Consider the following 24,118-nt stretch of genomic DNA (forward strand, 5'->3'; position numbering starts at 1 on the left):
TTCTCAGCCAACTCTCCGTAGAGTAATGGCTATTCCAAAGTGCATGCCATTGTAGGGAAAACTGGCTTTTGATGTGCTTTTGTTGCTGTTACATACATCAGTATCACTGTAGCAAGCAGAGCTGTTTTACTTGTTTCAGACGGAAACTATTCATTTATGAAGGAAAAAAAAAATTTTTAATGCTTTACTGTTTGTCTGAACTTCTTATTTAGTGATTACCACTGGAGGTACATGACAACTCAGGTCAATAAATGTATTAAGTTAGTCAAGGGCCTTAACCCCATAATATATGTGTTTCTCATTCAGAACTGCATTATCTTAGGCTATTCTATACTGTCAAAATATTCAGCAAGGACCCTGCTTATTTCCACAAATGTGCTTATGGAGATCACACCACACATTCACTACAAGCTTGTATTGTAATCCCTTAGGGTTTACTTTTTGGATCATATCTGCTTTCTCTGTTTGAAAATTGTATTACTTCTGCTATACTGTAATCCCTTAGGGCTTATATATGGATCATATGTGCCGTCTTTTTTAAAAATAGTATTCCTTCAGTTATAGTGCACTATTAGGAATCCATTTTGTTCCTAGGTGTCACCTGTCTCCCCCCCAAAGGATGGGTGCTGGCAGCAGACCTCACTCCCACCCTCACCTGCCAGCTTCTATAGACATCAGAGTCAATACTTGAAGTTAAGTTGCTTGTGATTTCATTAGTATTTAACCATCTATAGCACAGAACTGGCATGTAGTATTATTTTTTTAAGAATTACAGAAACTATTTTGCAGATTCTAGTAAAGCTAATGAAAGGTGGCAACAGTTTAGCAAAATGGTACATAATATCATATGTGAAGCCATAATATATAATTTTTCAAGTGATTTATTCTAAGTCTGGTTCCATCATCATTTGCTGTATGTGTTCTTGATCACTCGAGCCCCAAGTTAAAGCAATCAGATAACCTTTTCATTAACAAACCTAAATGATGAGTGTGCAAAGATGTAAAAATGTTTCATTTCATATTGAGACAATACCCACAAAGTTTTGATGTCCTTCCTTAGATCACCATTGCAGTACTCCAATGCTGTAGTATTATCTGGCAGACATAACCTGTCATTGCGGAACCTTCATTTTTTTTTCTTGCACTTTGGTGTATAAATCTGTTAGATGTCAGCTAAGAGAGGGAAATATGATTATGACAGGCAAATCCCTTACAAGGACCTCCACTCCCAGTGCTTATATTATCTTGCATTTGAACATGACTATAAGAATTGTCAGATTTGTTAGGCAGTTGTTACAAAAACCCAATGCACATGTATGCCCTCATTATATATTTATTTAGAGATCCAGAGACTAAAGCACCTCACCCAATCCAAAATGGCAGAACCCTCAGCATTCAACATCCTGCTGTTTAAAAAAGAAATTCAGAAGTCCTAGGTCTGAACAATCATTTGCCCATTTGGACTCTGATGTACCTGTTGAAGTGTTGCAGAAACTCATGGTATGCTCAGTCACATCTCAGGGGATCCAGATATCCCTGACCACACTGGATGGCAGTGTGGCATGTGATACCACTGATTATACCAATACAGTTGAAAAAGGTGACCCAAAGCTCATTATTTCTTAGTGACTGGGGAGCATGTCTCATATCATGGTTAAGAAAGAAGTGCTGGAACCTTGACTGAGGAAAGCCAGGGAACGGCTCCGTCATACTTCATAAAAGCAGACGTCATCCTTCAGAAGAAGAAGAAATCAAAAGATAAATGTTTCTCCTCCTCAGACATTGCAAGAAAAGTAAGGGATGAAACTTTTACAGGGCTACATGTGGCCGTTTTGTTTTCCAAGTCCCCCCTCCACAAACAGAAGATACAGCATGAATCGTTATCGTCTAGGGGGAAGAAACTGATTCAGATGAACATTCTCTTGCTTTCTCATCTCATATTCAATCTCCATGCCAAATGGCTTCATATGATGAAGACAAATTGCCTTCTGACTCTCCTGTTGAGGAAATCTCCCTTGGAGAGACAAGTGTCTGATGTGTAGAAGATGTATTCCAATTTATTGGCGGTATGAGCTCCCATACCAGCTCCTGTCCCTCCAGTTTTGGTAGCCTTTCTTGATGCATTTGCATCCACTTCTTCCTCATTTGTCTCTCAGCCTCTGGCCCCTAACTAAGAGGACTGATAGGTTTTACAAAGTATGAGCAGGTCTAAAATTCTTATAACAGCCCCATTGGCAGATCCATTTGTGTTTTCTCTGTCCATTGATAAATCTTTGAAACTTTTTACCTGCTGCTAATAATTTACCTTCATACAGAGAAAGTAGGGCCATGGATGGATATGGGAAAAAGTTTTACACTTCTGTCCCTTTGGCCTTCTGGCATTGAATTATTAAACTAAAATGATAAAATATCTGTTGTCTATTCTTGGTGAATTGAGCCAAAGTTTGTATAAACTTGAGGTTTCAGAAACTAAGCAGCAGGCAATTTCTATGGTGGGTCAAGCTACTTGGGTAGCCAGACATACCATCAAATGTCACAATGATGCAGTGGAAATTTCTTCCAGGGCTGATGCTACTGGTTCTGTTAACAGAAGATTTGCATGGCTTCATTCCCACTTCCCTACCTGAGGACATCACAGCTAAGCTACTAAACTTCATCTTAATGTGAATTTACTGTTTGACCCTGCTGTGGCAGAGCTTCTTAAATCTTTGCAGGAGAAAGATTTGCTTGAGATCTTGCATTATTTTTCCTTTCTGACCTCTGTGCCCAGGTATCAGAGGAACTACCTGGCTAAGCTGACTTCCCTTTCTCATAGAGACTCAAAATATACTCAAAGGCAGGAAGATGCCCAGGAAAAAGATTTCAGGGCAAACCTACAACAGTTTCTAAGTCTGGAAAACTTCCTTTTGCCATCTCCTTACCCACTTGTTCCCCTTTCTCCCTCTTTCAGACAAACTCCTCTCCTCCAGCTTGGCAGTTCATAAAGTCAGACACCTGGATCCTTTCTATAATTCTACAAGGTTTCATAATGACTTAGAAGAAAATTCCAGCTTTCAGGGACATTCCACCTCCTCCTTTCAACCAGGTAGAATTTCTCCCTCCTATTTTTCAGGGTCTTCTTGACCAAGTTACCATGAAATCTATACCAATATAAAATATAGGAAAAGGCTTTATTCTAGACTGTTCCTGGTATGCAAAAAAGGAGGAGACTGGAGACCCATTCTGGTCTTGTCTCACCTCAGTATCTTTCTGAATGTACCTTCTTTCAAATTCAAAATGCTTTCCCTTTAAACACTTTTACCCTTCATCTTACCCCAAGATGTCCTGGTATACTTGGATCTGAAGGATGCTTACCTTCACATTCCCATATACCCATCTTGTAGGAAGTTCCTCAGGTTATTGGCTTGTTTGTCAAAATTTTTTCTCTGCTCAACCTTTTGTGAAACACTGGGGGCAGTAGGTAACCCAAAGTATCTAGTACCAGCTATCACTTTTTGTAGGACTCCTGGAATTCAAATATTCCCATACCTCTAATACCATCTTATACAGGCAAACTCTCGGGAAGATCTGTTAAGGTATCTTCACTATACTATCTCCCTTCTGCAGAGGCTGGGTTTCATGATCGAGTCTAAAAGGTCTGTATTGACTCCTACCCAGGAACTAGTCTTTCTGCTTGCAGGCTGGAGACGTGTCACACATTAGCTTAAGTACTGGCATAATGGTTAACGTGTTTATCTCATAGACAAGTGATATAGGGGTTTGATTCTTACCAAGGGAAACTGACTATGCTGAAAATGCCCCACAAGTGCAGCTAGCCCTGTACTTACCCATGAACCTTTTCTCCCACAAGAGAAAGTGCAGACTTTCTCCGTGTTTTTTTCAGTCCCTCCTTCCTCTTTTGATCTCAACCTGCAAGGGACATTCTGTGGACTTTGGGGTTCATGGCAGCCTCTGGCCCATGATTCCCTTTGCTAAACATCACATGAGAAAGATCCAATGGTACCTAAAGTGTCTCTGGTCTGAACATTGCCACCCACTGAACACCCAGATGCCCCACTACTACCTTTCCTAAAAAGAGTTACATTGGTGATCTCTCAGGTGCAGCTGAATGCAGGACTGCTATTCAACCCAGATGTTCCCATTCAGAAACTGCACACAGATGCATCAGATTTAGCCTGGAGTGCATGGGCCCACTTCTTAGCAGTTCACAGGCAATGGAAGGAACATATCTGTGTGAAAGATTTGAGGGCACTTATTCAGGATCTACAGGTATTCTCTCAGTCATTAAATCTGGGTACACTCAGGATTTTCACAGATAAGGGAGAAAACAAAGGTCCTACCAACTATACAGACTGGCTCTTCTGGCATGTGACCAAGCTATAAAATCAAACCTGTCCCTGAAAGCAGTTTACATTTTTTTCCCAGGACAGTGTTACAGTGAATTAATTAAGCAGCACCCCCCCCCCCCATGAATGGATGTTGAACAGGGAAGTCTTCCTGGGCATATATGTATATGAGGAATACCCCAATTTGTGCACTATTTGCCTTCACTCTCAACAAACAACTTGGACTGTTTTGCTGAAGGATTCCTTGTCCCCAGCCCTGGAGAATGTATGCTATGCCCTTTTCATGGGAGGGGAATTTCCTTTATATCCTTTTGACACTTTCCCTAATCAAAAAGATTCTGTTAAAGATCCAGTGGGGCATACCAAAAGACTCGATGGAGACTCCCTTTTGACCCATTGGTTTTCCCTTCATCATCATCTGGCCAGGAGTCATCATCACAGGTTACCCCACAAAGTGGACTTGCTGACACAGAAAAAGGATTCTCTGCTTTATCCCAACTTGCTAGCACTCAACCTGAATTGTGGATGAAATAATTGTAATCCTTTTCTGACAGCAGTTTTCTGAAGATGTGCTCAAGGTTCTCAAAGAGACAGGAAAACCTACCACTAGAAGATCTTGTATATCCAAATGAAAAAGATTTCTTAAGAGCTGGTCTAGCATACTCCTCTTTCAAGGTATACTTAGCTGCCATTTCTGCATGGTTGACCCTAGATTCATCTTTGCTTTCCAGAACCGAGGTGAAGTAGTTTCTCAAGGGTGTCCTTCATTTGAACTTACTCAAGAGGGTTATCCCCCCTCCTTGGGACCTTAACTTTGTCTTGGAAATAAAAGCTTATCTAGCCACATTTTTAACTAGTGGCTTCTGCATTTTTAAAGGTTTGCACTTTGAAAAACATTCTACTAGTGGCCCTTACTTCTGCCAGAAGGGTTTCTGAGCTGCAAGCCCTAATAGCATCACTTTCTTTATTTTTCATAAGGTTAGGGTATTTGTAAGAGTGAATCCTTTTTCATAACTAAAGTGATCAATGAGTTCTCTCAGCCAATCTACCTATTTTCTTTCCTAACCCTCACAAACATGGGTGAAGGAGATCTGCACTCTTTGCATGTGCATAGGCAACCTAAATTATATTTGGACAAGATAAGACATTAGGATGACGGACCAGCTATTTGCTTCTTTCCAGGAATCTAAACTGGTTATTCCTGTTTTGAAGCAAACAACTGTCAAATGTATTTTCAAGTCCATATCCTTTTGTTATTCCCATCATGACAAGCCTTTATTCTGTATGGTTAAGGCCCATTCCACCAGGCTGATTGTATTTCTTCTGGAGCCTTTTACAAGGGAATTGATTCCAGGGCTATTTTAGGAGCAGCCATATGGTCATCTGGGGACACTTTTACAAAACATTATAGGATAGATGGGTAGATGCTTTCTCAAGATATAAAGCTTCTTTTGTCAGATCTATGCCATCTGGAGTCCCACAGGAATTACTATAAACACTGAGAGAAATAAAATATTAAAACATAATTTTTTAAAATAAGCATAAGAATAGAAAGAGAATAATAAATTTGATAAAATGAGGAGAATGGGGTCCCCAAATGGAGTTTATCTGAGCAGTAAGCTGGAAAAATCAGCACTGGATCCTGTGAAGTCAGAGGACTTTCTTCTTTAGATGGCAGAAGCAGACTAAACAATCACTTCCTGTGACAGCTGAAGGCTTCCCTCTCAAGATATGTTCAACAAATCAGCTGTCACAGGAAGATAGCGAGAGAGGAGGGTCTGAGCTTTTGAAAGCTAGCCAGTACTGTGTTACTTTGGCAGATAATCCAAAATGCCATTGAGGCAGTCAGGAATTCAACCATGTACTGTTAAGGGTAAGTAGGACCTGCACAAAGGTACTTTCTTACACAACTGCATTTTCTGTGTGGCTGAGATTTCTCTGTATAAATTCTTCATTCTGAGTCTAAATTTGAGTTTGTGAGAAGTAAGTTTTGATGCTTAAAAATTGAATGTTCCATAGAGCTGAATTTAGGGTCTCTATGCAAGTTTAAACAAAGAAAAAACAAACTGCAGGTCTGCAGAGACTCTGACTGTAAGCACTTGGATCAACTGAATGTACTTTGAAAGAATGTGAGGTACTCCAAAAACATTTTATGATGATCGGTTTCATTTTATTAGGAAAAACTTCAGGTAAGTTCAACTACCCTAAAAACTGCTTATATAACCTGGTCTTGTCACATGACCTAAAGCCTCCTGACCTCACATAATAGATTTAAAGGGACTATGCAAGTTTATCTTACAGTATACTCCTAAAACAAAAATAAATACTCTTAATCACTTCCACTAGTGACCAATTTCATGAAGGTTATGTTCATATCACTGTCTTTGGTAATTTGTTATTTTACATTTAAAGGGTTTTGGAATTAAATTTTACTATTTAATGTACTGCTTGGGACATAACTGAAATTCTAAGTCAGTTAGGGAACTTTTCAATGAAACAGACACCACTGTTTAGGTTTCCACTGTAATGTGTTCATAATGGAGTACCTGAATGAATATCTAATGTGTATGTGTTCCAGTGTTTGTGATGTTTACTGGCGTTGAACATTTGCTATGTAAAGTTTTATTTGCACTACATCTAAAACATCTCAGATTGGTAGCACATGTGTTTTGTAATCCATGTGATTAACAATCTGCAGCATACTGTATAAAGAACTTCTAGAGGGTAATGGGATGGGTACAGAATCCCTCAGTTTCCTACTAGTTTTGCAATATATTTACACAATTCTTGGTAAAATGTTCTTCAATTTTCCAATGGCGATAGCCATGACTTGAGTTTGAGGAGCTGTTTTGATATAGAAAGGGATCAGATAGAATGGGCATATGACTGAAAGACAGCTTCTTATCTCAAAAAAAGATGTGATTCCTAGCAATTTGGGTCTGCCTTTCATCAGAGGTAGAAGACAGTGCAATTAGGACAGTGTGCAGTGGTATTGTATGTTAGTAGGGGCAGCCTTTCAGGTATGAGAATATAGAAACATTCCCCGGTCCACAACTCAAAACCTTTGCAAATGTGTTTTTGATGCCAAGCACTAGGTATTAAGATTGGCATGATGTCTTTCCATATCACTGTTGCAGTGTTCTTTACAAAAGTGATCGCCTGACAAGGGTAACTCCAATGTCTGGCCAGTATACCAAAGCCTTAGATTTTATAGACTTTGTATATCACAGGTATGCTTCCTGCTCAAGGTGTAGGTCATAAAGGTGATGTATGGATGTACATACCTTAGAAAAACTTTGCCACCAATCTGAACGCTCCTTATGTGCTGATTACCGAGCTGTGTTTCAGATAAGTGCGCCATTGGGATTTCTTCTCATCTGTTATTACTTTTGTGTTTTTGTGAGTTTACATGCCATCCCATAAAGATCATCACAATCAGTGTCTTCTGTTTGTGTGCTTCTCATAACCATAAGCATTTTGTCCCCAAGACACTAAGTAGTCATCTCTCCTCATCAATTTACCTGTATAACCAATGTCTTAAATTGTTGACTCAAGCTGCTATGGTAAAATCTTCCTCTCCATAAGGTCAGCTGACTGGTAAGAAAAAAGCCAAAAAACTCTGGTCTGATTTTGGCTGCTGTTCCACCTCCCATATATCTCTCTCAAGGCTGGAGAAAGCCCAGAGTATTGTTCAGTTGTTGCATCAGATTTCTCTACCATGATCCCATTGGAGGACACATGGATCCAGCTTCTCACATGTCCTTGGAGGCTTTGATTAATGTGTGCTCCAGATGCTGAGGGGGAACCTCAGCTGATTATTTCTGAGTGACTGAGGGGGGATACCGCAAATAGAGGAAATTCCCACTATGTCAGTTGATGTAGGTGAGAGTCTGAAGCACCTAGGGCTTTTAGGGAGGATGTTCCCCAGAACAAAATACAGAAAGCTAAACATATTTCTCCTGCTGCTAAAGATCCCAAACATGAATGGCAGGATTTTACTCGGGGGTTGTTTAATGCCTTAATGGCCTTAAAGTCTCCTCATGAAATTTCTGTGCCTGCTCCTCCTTGGTCCTGTACACCCTTTAAGAAGCCCAGAGAGCAGAAATCATCTGAAGTGAATTTGTATGTTGGGGAAAAGTCTTTGGTGTACTCCTCTGAAATACCTTCTCCTTTGTATTATGGGTATAAGCAGGACGATTCGATTAGTCCCATCTCCCCTTGGAGGAACTCTGCTTTGGGGACAATATTTCTCTTATGATGGAATATTTCAAATGGGACTGTTCTTAGGATTCTGATTTTCAAAAGAGGTGTTATGAACTCCTCCAAATGGAGAGTCTTAAGGCCACTGCTGTACCCCCTGTCTTTGCTGCCCTTTAAGATATCATTTCAGCAACGTCTGTGGCCCTGACACAACCTCCAGCTCCTAAGGAACCTGATAGATTTCACAAGGTGCCTGATGATTGTAAGGTCTTGTACAAATACCCTTTTGCTTATCCTTCTGTAGTGTCTTTCTCTTCTGACAAACCTTCTATACTTTTGCTGTCTACTAAACTACTTTGTTCAAACAAGGACAGTAGGACTATGGAACGTTTAGGCAAAAAAGATGTATACTGTTGCCACCCTGGCTTTTTGGGCTATTAATTACCAGACTCCTATGATAAAGCCGCGGTGGTGCAATGGTTAGTATTGTCGCCTCACAGCAAGAGGTTCTTCGGTTCGATTCTCGGCTGGAGCTCCTTCTGTGTGGAGTCTACATGTCCTCCCCACAGCAGAGTGACATTTAAAGACATGCAGGTAGGTGCATGCGTGAATGGGTGTGCCTTATTTGAAGGTTGGGTGTCAGGCTGGCACCTCGGCACTGTAAAAATCCACTGCCAATCATTAGCAGACCAGAGTTCCGCTGTTGCGACCCCTAACCGGGAAAAGCTGAAAGACATTAGTAATTACCAGACTCATATGACCAGGTATGTTCTAGCCCTTATGTCTCAAGCTTCTCAGACACTCTCCGACCTTTCTGATTCAGAAGAGAAGGTCTTGGCCCTTTTTTACTGGGTTCTACCTGTCAAGTGGCTCAACATTCCATTAAATGTAATTATGATACAGCCGATGCTTCCTCTAGGGCTGCTGCCTTTGGTTCTGTTTTGAGAAATTACTCTTGGCTTCATCTCCTGTCCTTGCTTGATGATATTAATGATAAATTGCTGGATGCTCCTCTTGATAAGAAGTTCTTTGGTCTCCTCCAGGATAAAGGCAAGGCCTTGCAAGAAGTGAGACATATTTTTGTGTTTCCTGTTCATAAGTTCCAGAGGAATTATCCATCCAAATCTGCTTTTGTACTTTGACAGCTTCACCCTCCTCCTAAAGCTAAGAAGGGTTTTAGGCATGTACCTCCTGCTAAGTCTACTTTGAATCCTGTTTCTTAGAAGCCTCCTTTTCAGCACAAACCAGGTTCTATCTGGCACTTTGCTTCCCCTTTCTCTGGGTCAGGTTCCCCAATCCCTTCATTTTTCCATGTTACTTCCCAATTGGTTAAGGGTCACTCAGGACTCCTGGGTTCTGTCCATCATCTGTCATGGATACTTCATGGTGTGGATATCCCCTCCTCCTTTTCTGGGCATCCCTCAATCTCCTCGGGAGCAGCTTCATTTCTTTCCAAACCTGCTTCAGGGCCATTTGGCCCAGGACACTGTTCAAGTTGTGCCCTCTTGCAAAGAAGAGAAAGGGATTTATTCCAGGATGTTTCTGGTTCCCAGGAAGGGAGGTACCTGGAGACCCATTCAGAATCTCTCAGATCAACACCTTTCTAGAGGTCCCTTCCCTTCAGATGCTGTCCCTTCTAACCCTGTTCCCTCTTCTTCTTAGTATCCATAGATCTCAAGGATGCCTATCTTCACATCCCTATTTATCCCCTTTTGAGGAAATTTTTATGTTTCTCTGTTTCTTCCTTGCATTTTCAGTTCTCTGCTTTGCCTTTTGGGCTCTCTACTGCCCCAAAGGTATTCACTAAATGCCTTGTTCTTGTCATTGCCTTTTGCAAGATGAGAGGAGTTTAAATCTTTCCTTATCTGGAAGACCTGCTCATTCATCCTTCCTACCTCGAGGTCTTGCTTCAGCACCTCTAGTTTACAGTTTGTCTCTTACAGTGCCTGTGGTTTACCTTATACTGTCAAAAGTCAGTCCTACTTCCTTCTCAGGATCACTGGTTTCTCATTTGCAGGATGCAGGCCATTCCCATGCTGGCATCCCTGCCCCCCACCCAAGGTTCTCTCACTAATCACCTTTTTTCAGTCCCTTCTTTCTCTGATTTCAGTTACAGCCATGGATTTTCTCAGGTTTCTAGGATTCATCACCTCCGCCATTCCTGTGCTGCCTCTAGCCAGACTTCATATGAGAAAACTACAGTGGTTCCTAAAGTCAGTGTGACTTCAACACTCCCCCAGACTGGATTTTTTGGTGCCTTTCCTTCCATGCTCAAACATGAGCTTCAGTGGTGGGGTTCATCAGATTTCTGTCAACCCAGGACTTCCCTTTCAACCCTCAGTCCCATTTGAAGGACTGTTTTTGGATGCCTCAGACATGGGGTGGAGGAGCTTCCTTTGATTCCCTCAAGGTCTCTGGCCTCCTCATCAGAGGTCAGGTCACAACAACATAAAGGAGATGAAAGCTCTCCTTTTAGCTCTTCCGTCTGTCCATTCCCTCTTTATTCCAGGGCCTCTCCAAATCTTCACAGACAATACCACAATGATGCAGTATATAAACAAGCAAGTTGGGGGGGAATAGTCCTAACTTTGCAGACTGGCACTTCAGGTCTGGGATCTAGCTGTCCAGTAACAAGTGACTCTTCAGCCTGTATACATTTCCTTCAGGGCACAATATTGTGGCAGTCTCTTTGAGCAGTTCCAGAACACAGACTCACGAATGGATATGTCACACAGATGTGTTTCTAGATATTGTCTATTGGTGGGGTAGTCCACAGGTAGAGCTTTTTGCCTCCCCTTTGAACAGATAACTTCCTCTTTTTTGCATTAGGTTCCCAAGTCCTCTGACTTGGAAGGTGGGCGCCCCGTATTTTCCTTCGACGGGGATATTTCTCTGTGCCTTCCTTACCCTTCCTCTTATTCCGAGGGTCCTGCTCAAGATAAAGCACAATTCCCCAAAATCTTGCTGGCAACTCCCTTTTGGTCCAGGCAGCATTGGTGCCCCCTTATTCATTTAGCCACGAGCAATCACCACAAGTTACCTCACAAGGTGGTCCTTCTTGCACAAGACAAGGGGTCTCTGATCCATCCCCCATTTGTCAACTGTTAAGTGACACTGTGAGTGATAGGGTTTTGATCCCTCTTAGGCACCTTTTTTTCTGAGGATGTGCTTAGGGTTCTGCAGGAGGCCATGAAACCCACTACCAGGAAATCAGACTTTTCCAAATGGAAAAGATTTTCTGTCTGGTGCCTTTCTAGTAACTAGGATCCATTTTCTGTGGGGATCCATTTAGATCTGTCTTATTTGTGTGAATTGCTTCATACTAGGTTAGCATATTCTGTTAAAGCTCACCTTTCAGCTATTTCTGCTTGTCTGCCATTGACTCCTCCTCTTGCCTCTAAGTTTGAGGTCATACAATTTCTTAAAGGTGTCCTTCATATCAGGACTTCTAGGAAGCCTAGTCCACCTTCCTGGGACATCAGTTTTGTTCTTGAGAAGTTGACAAAAAAAATCCTTTTGAGCCTGCTGCTTCAGCTTCCTTGTAACATTGTAGTTGGAGGATTGTTTTTCTGTTGGTCGTTACTTCAGCTTAGAGAGTCTCTGAACTCCGGGCTCTTATGGCTGTTCCTCCTTTCTTAGTTTTTCATAGAGACATGGTGTCTTTTCATATTAATCCTTCTTTTAAGCCCAAGGTGGTTAAAGAGTTGTCTCTTAATTAGTCTATTAATATGCCTTGTTTATTTCCTTCTCCACTGTCGTTAGTGAGGAGGTTCTTCACATTTTGGATTTGCATAGACAGCTCGGATATTATTTGGATAAGGCTTGAGGCCATTCGCAAATCTGAGCAACATTCAGTTTCTTTTCAACCCAGATCTCTAGGTTTGGCAGTTTCTAAGCAAACCATTTCCACCTGGGACTCTAAGGCCATTTCTTTTTGTTATTCCTTTCATAGAAAATGTCTGTCTACCTCTGTGAAGGGTCATTCTACTAAGGCTATTTTTTCCTCTGGTGCTTTTTTAAAGGTTTGGATACCAATTCTATCCCTGAGGCTGCAACTTGGGCTTTTGCCCATACTTTCACTAAGTATTACAAATTGGATGTTTTCAGAGCAAGAGCTGGCTTTGCCAGACCTATCCTACATGGGTTCCTAGAGGGCTGTGCCTTCCTCTTCCCAAATTTCCTCTTTAGCTTTTGTACTCCACCCTTTTGTAAAGAATACTGCAACAGTGATATGGAAGGACATAGTACAGTTGTGTAAAATCTTACCATAACAGTAGACGTCCTTCTCGTCAGTGTTGCAGTATTCACTCCCTTCTTCCCTTTCTGATCTGCCCTTTTCCTTGTGTCTTCATAGCCTGGAATTATTTTTATTTTTCCTCCTTCGGAATGCACATGTTCCTACTAGATTCTAGGAATAGTTGTTCCTCCTCCTTTTCAGTTTGGAGGTACGCATGTCTGTACGTTACTTTATGCCCTATGCCTTCAGCAGGGAGCATACATGTGATGTATGATGTCTAGAAAATCTAAGGCTTTGATATACTGACTGGACGTTGTTGCCACCCTTGGCAGGGGATCACTTTTGTAAAGAATATTGCAACAGTGAAGATAAGGACATCTACTGTTATGGTAAGATCTTATACAACTGCACTTTTCCTCATTGATATGGCATGGCAGATAAATACATGAAGATGTTGACAGAAGACTTGTAGCCTGCCATGTCCATTTGCCCCTTATTCTTGCAGCATATGACTCCATCTTATGTAAATACATACATAGCATCTTGCTACTCTGCGACTGCCAATGCATGGTTATATGTACATCCCTCTGTACATTCTTGCACATTGTTTTTGCTGTCATTGTTTTTCATTGATTGTTGTTTACACTTCATGTTGCTAACGTTTTGCAATTAACCCAGGCTGATCTTACTATGCTATGCTCATCATTCTATGATCAGTGCTCTACCCCAGTAATCAAAATATAAATAAAATAAATACATTAATTCTTCTTTCACTGTGACTGTGTCCTTTACACATGCATCTACCTGCAACAGGAGTGAGTTAGCAGTTTCCCTCCATTATTTTATGCACTTAAGCAGGGTAAAACAATTTCTGTTTATAGTGCATCATTCCAGTCAAGCAGTTGTCATTGTTTTCAGTGCAATTTTTTCTTAGGGTATGGGACCAATTTCTGTGTTATATTTTATTGTGTCTGATGACTGAAGACCTTAGAGTAAACCACATATTTCTTTGTGAATAAATGATCATGTAGTAAATCCCTTTTCATTTGCAGTTTTTTAGTCTTAAGTATAAAATACATGCATTAAGTATCCAGTTCTTTTTTTTTGTATTTCATTACTGGTGTCATTACTAATGGAAACCCAGAGAACGACTATTGTGTACATATTTTACTTGGTGGATTTCTTTTGTTATTAGATTGCTAGCTAGATTGCTGAGGATGAGATTCATGAATCCTTTTTGTTTGTAGCAGTTGAATCATAGTGAATGCAGTGTAAACAACTGCACTGTCTCATACCTAAGCTATCATGACACTGATGACTGCATGATACACCTAAAAAAAAAAAAGCTGTAGAAAGGTTGGCGTGACTGCCCTGTGTGTAATCTGTTAGGGAGTATGGTCAGCCCTGATGAAGAGGTACCAACTGGTCCCTTCAAGCAGTATTCATAATCATTTTAAGTGATCGTGTTTATGTGTCAGGAACCATAGTAAGAAGGCAAGATGGCTTTTGTTACAGTTTAGCAAAGGTGTTTGACACTGTTTGCTTAAGAGCTGCCATGTAAATACATAATATGAAGACCATTTAAGTATAAATTACAGTTAGTCAGTGAAGTGAGGAAGCAGCTAATAGCTCTTTGCTACGGGTTAGCAAAGACACTATTACTTTGGTTTGAATGAAGGCCTTCTTTGGTCATCATTTGAGTGTTTTTGGTCCTCATTTTCAAACTGGGTAAGGGACATTAAATGGCAGCTTTGCCCAGGGTGAGAATGACCATTATAGTTCTACCTTTAAGCATATACTTACGTGAAGGTGTGTGCTTTTTGTGTACATTCAGTGCTGGTGAAGTTTCTGTCATGAGTATGCCAGAAAAAAATTGTATATAGAATCTATGAACCTTTTGAAAATAGCAGCCCCCTGTCAGCCTCTTAACACTTGGAGCCCCCAGTTCTTATACCAGACAGATGTGGATAGCACACAAACCCTTTCTTGTCCCAACAGGTAATGTTTTCACCTATATGTATCCCAGTGGTGACTGGTACACCTAAGCTAGATGGGCAGCCACAGGTTTCATTAATTCTCCCCTTAATATAAGAGTGAACAGGACAGACAACCAAACCATTTAGTAGAACATTATAAGAAACTACTAGCCAAGCTAGAGTTTTCACTGTGTGATTCCCTAAAACATCTTGTAAAAGAGGATAATGGGATATATGCAATTGACCCCTTAAAGACATCAGGTGTTTCAGGTATACATGGTAGTTCTGAATGGCCATGACTTTGTCTGTTAATGGACAAATTCAGGCCAATAAAGCCACCCCCCACTAGCTGTGGGCATGCATGTTTCGGTCTTCTTATGACTTCATCAGCACAGCATAAGTGGACCTACCTGTTCTAACATAGATTAGAAGTCTTGGCCTCAATCTACCTCTTTTATCCATGATAATTCTCTGGCCTTCCAGTAACCACACTGTCAGTAAACAGGCTGCATTTTCACACATACTCTCAGAGATCAGATCACCCCAATACCAAGTAGTAGTCCTGGGTGTGTTGATCCACAGTATTCCTCCCCCTTGTAATAAGAGCAGCCCATCTTCTGAACTTGCTAACCTGCATGTTGGCTACTGGTTCATCTTCCACACCTACCCATAGCCAGGGCCACTAGAAATTTCCAATAAAAATGATTAAGAATTATGAAAAAATGTTATAACAACTGAGAAATGTTTGTGAACTTAAGTACTTAAACCCACTACCCTCTATTTTTTAAATATTATATCAATCACAAAGTTTATCATTGTTATCAGACAGATGCATTCCTGTATACAGATTATTTAAGTTTGCATTGTTCTTAAATTCAGAGCATCTTCAATACTTCAAGGCATCACCGTCTGCTAGTACTACACATATGTATTAGTCATTCATTCTGGAACTCCATCTTGAGCATATTATATCGTAAACCTAGCAATTACTTGTGACTGCTTTGTTGAAGAATGAATTTATAAACCAGATGTAAAAATGTTGAACCCCTCTAAAAGGTAGTACATTTAGCAGCAGCATTTAATTGAAAACTCGAACTGCAAAGAACATACAGAATGGGGTAAAAATTGTTAAAAGTATCTCTAAACAGCACAGCCTTCAGGAAAGCTGTTATTAGAAACAGGATGATGCGTTTCTGTATATTGTGCTTATATATTTCACTGTTACAATATTCTAGACATAAGAGATCTCCTGCTCAGGACAGCCCAATGCTCCGCCAGTATACCAACGCCTAATGATCTTGTATGCACCATATGTCACACCTATGCTCCATGCACATAACGTAGGGTATAAAAGGAATGTACAGACACATCTACTCTGAACTTCTTTGCTGCCAGTTAAAACACCATTATTGCCAGTTGGTCTGAACACCTTGCTGCTGTGCTGAATACCTAGTTGCCAAATAAGTGCCTGTTGGGATTGTTTTTTTTTTCTTTGTTTTGGTCTTGTATTTTATTTTGCTACCTAGTGTTAATGTCATCCAAGAAGAGAGAACATCAGTGTGGGAGGCAGACTTCCCATAAGGATTGAACACATTGTCTTTTTTTGTTTTGGACACTTCACATGACCATACCTCTTGTAGCATCTGTAAGGTATTTGTGCCTAAGATACTGAAGCCATTTGTCATTCCTGGCCATTTATCTTGAAAACCAATGGCTTAAACAGTTAGCCTGGGGTACCATGGCAGAATTCTTTAACCCCAAGATACTCCTGCTAGGTAAGAAGGTAGGCCATGAAGTCTCAGCCAGATTCTTTAGCTGTCCAGCCTCCACTGGACATCCCTCCAGAAGTGGGTAATAGTTCTGTAGATAATTTGGTGTCCACATCAGATTCTTCCTGTTGATCCTGTTGTGGTGTAAGTCTGTTCTGCCAAACCTTCTATGCACTTGCCCTTTTCCAAACTTATGCCTTCTGATAAGGACAGTAGGTCAATAGAGAGAATTGGTAAGAATGATTGCCCTTCTACTGTGGCCTTTAGGGCTGTTAATTTCAAGACCCACATAACCAGGCCTCGATTGCTCAGGCTTGTCAGGTTATTTCAGAGCTCCCTGATTCTGAAGGGAAATCCTCTGCCTTATCTGTTTTAGGTTCTGCTTCTCAAGTGGCTCACCACTCTAAGTGTGGCTATGATGCTGCTTGTGCCTCTTTCAGGGATGCAGCTTTTGGGTCTGTCATGAGGTGTTATATTTGGCTTTGTATCCAGTCTCTGCCTGAGGGTATTAAGGCCAAGTTGTTAGATGCTCCTTTGGATAATAAACATCTTTTTGGGACTGCTGCTGCTGACCTGTTAAGGTTCTTCAAGAGAAAGACAAAGCCTTGCAGGACCTTAACAATGCAAGAGGTGTGTACTGCTTTACCCTCATCCAGGGCTTTGTTGACTTTCTTCAAGAAGTTCACCAGGTTTAATAAGCAAGATCTACAATTGATGAAACCAAACTGTGTTGAGTCAAGAGTTTGAAGGTTGCCTATGTTCTGGTTGATAAGGTCCATGATGATTCTTTCCTTGGCCTTGCAGATAAGGCTGGTCAGGTTAATGGGTCTATAGTTCCCAGGGTTGATTGATGGACCCCCTTTGAGCAAAGGGATTACTATTGTTGTTCTACACTCCTCCGGCACAAAAACCAGAGCTCAAGCTGTGGTTAAAAAGGCAGCTAAATGGTTCCATTAGGTCTTGTTTTAGATTAGATATGCAACCTTGGATGTTATCTGGTCCCACAGAGGTCATATTTTTGGCCTTGGCTAGCACTTGAATGACATGTTTTTTGGATAAATTCAAAAAGAAGTTTCCATAGACAAACAGGGTCATAAACTAGAAAATCATAACTGTAAAGGTGGCCTAAACACCTGGTTCACAGTATTATGCACTAAGTGAAACTACAGAGTACACTTGTGATCTAGGCATGTTGAAAGTCAGGAACAGGTGAAATTAGTCTGGTTCTGTACAGGAACATATCTAAGTTTTGAACAGGAGATCTTTTAGTAGGGAATTTAAAGTATGCTTACTATTTAGACATTTAATGTCAGGGTGTAGAGAATTCCCGGCTTTAGCAACTGCATATGAATAAAGATATTGACCTGAGCTATGTAAGCAATTGATAACAGTCAGTAGGGCAGTATTGGAAGATCTTAGTTTGACATGCAGTATTATGTAAGGTGAGCAGACCAGAGAGGGCAGGTTATTTTATTTGGTTGGTATAGCAGTTGATGGGTCAGGAGAAGTTGATTGTATTTTAGTAGGTTAGGGAGTTCTAACCATCCTAGTTACTTAGCACTGGTTGCAAATTTTGAGATTTTATTGTAGCAGGTAAATAGTTTCATAAGGTCAGATTTGTTTAGGATAGTTAGAACTGGGGAAGCGTATAATAAGGTGGAGAGTGGATGGGTACGAGAGATAGTGATTCGGGTTTCCTGTGTGAGAAAGCTCTTGCAGTGGTAGAGTGAACTTAGTTTTCTGTGAACTTTGACAATTGTTAGTGCTATATCTTTGTTGAAGTTTAGGTTTTGGTCCACAGTTACACCCAGTAGCTTGACTTAGAAACTAATTTGTGACCCTTCTCTTTGTTCTTACTCATCCACTTTAAAGAGGCATAATCTGTGACGAGCCTGAACAGTGTCTATAGAAGTAGTAGTTCTTAAATGTGGAGAACACCCATTTAATAGCAAGACATTCTTTCTACACTTTAGCATATTTGGCCTCTTGAGAGGAGAGCTTTCTGCTTCAGCAGCAGATGGGGTATTTTTCTTCCATATTTCTTGCAACAGTACAACCCTGTTCTCCACATTTGAGGCTTCTAACTGTACAATAAATTGCTTTCAAAATCTTTAATGAGGAATACCAGCTATATACACAGTGCTTTTTTAAGCCAGGAATATGTATTCATCATTTTCCGGCCACTAAACTTTAATAAGGACCCTTGCCTTTTTCATATGACTTAGAGGATTTAAAAACAGTGGTAAAATGGTGACTTAATCACCTGTAATAACTAGCAAGCCACAAGAATGCTTTGACTTATTTTTGGTACATGGTCTAGGCCATTTTCACATGGCCTTAAGTTTTCCTATCTCAAGGTTCATCAGACCACATTCTATGCTATAACCCACATATTTGACTTTCTTCATGCCAGTAGTGCAAGGTAAGCCATTAAATCTGCTGCCCAAAACTGCATTAACCTTGAGTAAGTGTGCTTTCCAGTCTTCTGTGTTTATTATTATGTTATTTAAATGTGAAGCAGCAGTATACATTTTATGGGGCTTCAGTATTCTGTTCAATAGTTTTGGAATGTGACTAGGGCTCCTGCAGGCCAGAAGACAACATCTGGTGAAGAGAATGGTACCAGCTCTATAGTCTGCTTGGTTAAGGGGATTTACCAGTACCCTTTTATTAGGTCTAGAGTAGCGGGGTGTGATGCTCTTCCTTACCACTCTAGAAGTTCATCTACTGCAGACATTGAGTTGGCATTAAATTACATTTACAAAATCTCTTGCTGTCATCTGGTTTCTACAGTAACACTACAAGACTATTCTATGCACTTTGAGATTCTTCAGTAACTCCCAGCTCTTTCATTTTCTACATTTTTAGCACTCTGTCTCAGTGACCATCAACCTCCTATTTCTCTGCTGCCTTATACAACAGAAACTGGAAGCATCACCAATTTGATGCCAGGTGGTTTTGTGGCTTCAAGGCCCTAGACTCTGTATGCATTCCAGTAACTGTCCCAGGGTTCAGTGTACAATGGGTATCGGTGATGGCGAGTGTTACTTGCTAGTATGGGTGACGTGACCCTAGAAGACTGCCCTGCCCTCTTTGAAGCCAGTACTCCTGATGGACCTCTGTATGCACTCGAGTAGGAAAGAATACCCTCATCTGTGCTTTGCCCTGTCCCTCCAAAGATAAGTAAGCCAATATAGTTGCATCATCCTCTCTTCCCCCCATACCAGCTCCAGCAGATGCCCGGGTCTGTCTGTGAACTTAGATCACCCGAGTATTAATCAGGGCTTTATCGCTCTACATGAAAAGAGCTGGCAGTATTTTCTGTGTTTATTTTTTCACAGTAGTACACTAATCACAATAGACCATTTGCAGGTATTCTGGTAAGTATTATGTTGTAGTTCTATATTTAAATCATCCCTTGTGGGCTTCAGAAATTCTTTTGAGTTTCAGCTTAACACTTTTACTGGTTTGTTAATTGTCTTTTCTTCCTGGAATGGTAAAAAAAAAAAACAATTCTGGAGCAGGCAGAGGAGGGTTTACCTTGTTTCCAAAAAGCTGTCAAAACATTTATCTTTCTGAGGATTTAATACATTAACATATATCTTTGGTTTTCTTTTTATTAGATTGTCTGACTTTATGGTGTACTTCCCCCAGTTTCTCAATTGTTTTGTGTGGCCCTATCTCTATTCCCAGGTGGATGACGTATATAACTGCCTCACCTTGGTGTATCCATTGCTCTCCTTTTGACATGTGCATGCTCCCACACACGCATGCCCCCTGAGAGCTAGCATCCCCAACATGGTATACCAATCTATCCTTTCTTAGGCATTGGCCTACATGCAAGCTTCCATTTGAATGGAAGCAGTAGCCAGCTAGGCTCAATCTCTTCCTCTCCTGGGATTGGCCAAGACAGCATTAGCCTCTAATTGTCATCCTCCCTGTATAGTTCTACCTCCCAAGCTGCTACATGAACTTGAATCACTTAGTTCATAAATAGTCAAGGCTTTATCCCACTTTAACACAGAGCCAGGCACGGACCTATAGAGGTATTCACTAAGGGCTCTGTGATGTTTGAGTCCATGGCACTCCTGCTAAAGGGAACTTGTTAATTATGGGTAGTGTAAATCTCCAAGTGTCAGCTTTATGGTACTCTGGTATGGCCACACTTCACCTTTTAATGGCAAAAAGAAAAGAAAAAAAAACAGACCAAAAGAACTTTCTCATGGCCAATTCCCTTCTCTTTTCTACCCTTAGATGGCTCCTCAGTGTCCCAGTATATGGGTGTATGCAAGGTTTCACTGTGCTTCAGAAGGCTTGTGATACTAAGAAGTGCTTTACTTTATTTTCATGTTTCTTGTCTACCCAGTAAATGAGCTCATGGTCTGATTCATAATGTGGTTGAGTGAGTGATGATTTTATTTTTTTATTCCTTTGCGTTTGTTAATCAGAGTACTTGGCTGATCCAAACACCCATTTTACGAATCAGCTGTGATATGGCAAATACATCACTGATGTTAATGTAATAAGCTGAATGTGCAAAGCAGAGGAAAAGCAAAGCTGCAGCAAGAGTGGGTCAAACAGAGTGGCTACTCCAAGTTTAAGCTGTTAGGGTGTACACAGTTGGAAGAGGCACTGACCATTGTCTGACATCAGTAGAGCAGCAGTGGTTGTCATTTAAGCAACTGAGGTCTTGCATTTTCTTTAATGACAGTTTAAGGAACTGTAGCAAGTATCAGTTGTGGTGCTTCTATAGTTTTAATAGAAGGTTTGAATACAGTTTAGCAAAATGTGTGTTCAAGACACCATTATCATACCTCTCAACCTCTTAAAGCAAGAAATCTGGACAAAGCCATAAACAAAAGTGGGACAAAGGCCCAAAAATGGGGACAACTATTAAATACCTTTTCTTACAAACTCAGAAAGTTCATAGAATAACAGGTTTTACTTTAACATGAATTTTCTAAAGGATATGAAGTCTGAAACTCAAATGTCTGTCATTATTTTTGAACTTCAGTCTTTAAAGATTTACCAGTAATTTGCCAGAAAAAAACACAATATGAAAAACAGACCAAAAATATGAGGCCAAAATCTGGACATTCTCTGAAAATCTGTACAGTTGAGAGGTATGATTTATATTGTAAACAGAAGAGCTCTTTACTGAGCCTGGTCATTCTGTAGATGCAGCAGGGCAGTGTTGATAATCATTTATGCAGCCATGATATTCAGCTTGCATAAGAAACTGTAACAAGAGGTTATTGTAGCTCTTGGCTACAATGTGTCAGAAGGTTTGCTATAGGCTTCTTTCTTTAAGTGTTGCAAAGAGTGATTATGTATACATAATCGCTCTTCGATGGCATCTGTTTTTTCATCTCTCTTGTCCTTATAGTGTTGCAAAGACCTATTGTTATGAGTACCACAGTAACAGGACTTTGCTAAGCCTGAAAGAACTTTGACTTTTCTTGCTCCTCACCTTTGCTGTTCTGGAACTGTGCCCTGGTAACCAAATAAACTTGTTGTAGCTCTGAGAAAAAAGTAACATTGTGTACAGCTAAAGATGTACAGTACACCACATAACCTACAGGTTTTATGTTAAATATTAGGTACACAGAGTTTAGCTACAGACAGGAAAATCAAGTTACACACAGCTATAAAAAATATTGACAGATTTATGCCCAAGTTCTGCAAAGTATGGACAATAAAAATAAGGCAGCATCCAGTGAGTGGCTGCTTACTGGGATAAGTTATGATGTTCTTCGTGTTTCACTGTTGCAGTCATCACATTTGGGTTATCTGCTTGCAGTAGCACTCAGTCGGCCTGATTAACAAAGTCTTGGGACCTGCGTTAGTTGCTGTCCCTTCTTCCGTGATGTCAGGTCATCAGGGGTATAAAACATGCAGCCAACGCCATTACATTAGTCTTTCTTGCCATGCAGTGCCTGAAACCGAAGCAGTTTGCAAGTGCCGGTCGGCCAACTCCTGAAATTTTTGTTTTCAAGTTTCAGAACCGAAGTCTTCAACTTAAAGCTAAGTACCCCGTTGGGGAAACTTTTTCTTGCTCTAAACCGACGTCAGTAAAAGTAAATAATTGCATTACTTGTGGAAAGCAAATACCACATAAAGATTTTCATTCGTACTGTATTCCTTGCCTAGGCCCTGACCATATACCTCGCTGTCGGTTTTGTGCCTTATTTAAACCACGAACTATCCCTCATCTGTATATTTTCACATCTAAATATTTTAGTGCTCAGTTCAATTATCCTGTTATGTCTTCGGTAAGCCATCCGACTACCGACATTTCAAAAAAACGCAAAGATAAAGACTGAGACAGGCCGCCTAGGTCCAAAGGTGCCACCGACGCTTCTCCTAAGCCAGTCACCAGTTCCCCGGTACTCAGTGAGGTGCTTTCGCAGCCCCTGATACCCGCTACTTCAGATTCGCAGGCCTCTACTGAGAAGTAGATGTGATATACCCTTGACAAATGTAAACTGCTGTGGGTCTAGTCAAATGAAGTTTTGAACATCGTTTTATGAAGTCTGAGATAATATATTGCATGGCCTTGCGAATTGGGCTACTTGGGCTGATTTCTCAGTTCTCAGGGTCTGTGGTTGGATCCTCTCTTTGTGAAGGGGGCATAAAGACAGTTGGTTTCCTAACATTGTGGACATGCCCCTTGGAAAGTTAATGCTGTTTATTGAGTAAAATTGTTTGGGCTCATGAAGGAGAAGGTGTTCTGCTCCATGATTTTTCGGGTATGTGGGAGTTTTGGGGAGTGGGATTTGCTGAATTTCAGTGGCTGTTTTTGGGATTAGCAGCAAATCTGTATGCAGGTAAGTTTAACTATATCATTAGGGTGATCGTTGAGATGACTTGTATTTGTTACTGCATTATTGAGTTGTAATTTTATATGAACTCTGTAATGTAGCTTGTCATGTTGAGGTATAGCTGATGTAGTTAATGACAGTATAAAAAAAATTCTGTTTTGGAAGGCATTTGAGCAAAGATGCTACAAAGTAATGTTCTTGCACGTTACATAAGAGACAAAAATAATCTTGAAAGAGGCTGGCTGTGACAGTCTGAGTACACTTTCTTCACGCAGTAGTGTACACTTTAAAAATAGTAGTAGCTGCTTCTTGTTTTTGCTTTTCCAAGAGTACTTGTCCAGTTGCTGTGTGCCACATTTTTGAGCTTTGTGGTCTGTTTAGTCCAGATCTGACTTTGGCATTGTTTTCTTATACTTAATCTGAGAACCTGTGCTTTGGAATGTACTGGTTGATGTGAAGAGTTGCCACATAAGTACCTTCCATACCTGCAGTTCTCAGAACATCGTGGATGAAATTTCCACCTTCTTTTTATCCTCTCTAGAGGATGGTAAGATGAGTTGGATGATTAACACTGGAGAGGCACTGAGAGCGGCCGGGCTTGAGCTTTTGTGTAGGAGCCGATGTTCGGGTCGCCTGGGGCGGGGAATCCCGCACTGAGCATACTGTAATGTGGAAGAGAAGGACATCTAAGCTTATGGTAAGATTTTACACAACTATTCTTTTATTGGCCGTTTGGGCAGTTTTTACATCCCTTTCAACTTTCTGGTTT

The 24,118-nt window shown here is 40.7% G+C and overlaps 1 protein-coding gene across 2 annotated transcripts in view; it reads left to right on the forward strand.

Annotated features, from left to right (window-relative positions):
* The window catches only part of LIMS2 (LIM zinc finger domain containing 2), a 668,134-nt gene that overhangs the window by 484,328 nt on the left and 159,688 nt on the right, over positions 1-24,118 (forward strand). The gene's annotated exons all lie outside the window — the stretch shown is intronic.

This window comes from Protopterus annectens, chromosome 4.part1 (genome assembly GCF_019279795.1).
Source record: "Protopterus annectens isolate FY-2018-M chromosome 4.part1, PAN1.0, whole genome shotgun sequence".
In the NCBI taxonomy this organism is placed as follows: domain Eukaryota; kingdom Metazoa; phylum Chordata; order Ceratodontiformes; family Protopteridae; genus Protopterus; species Protopterus annectens.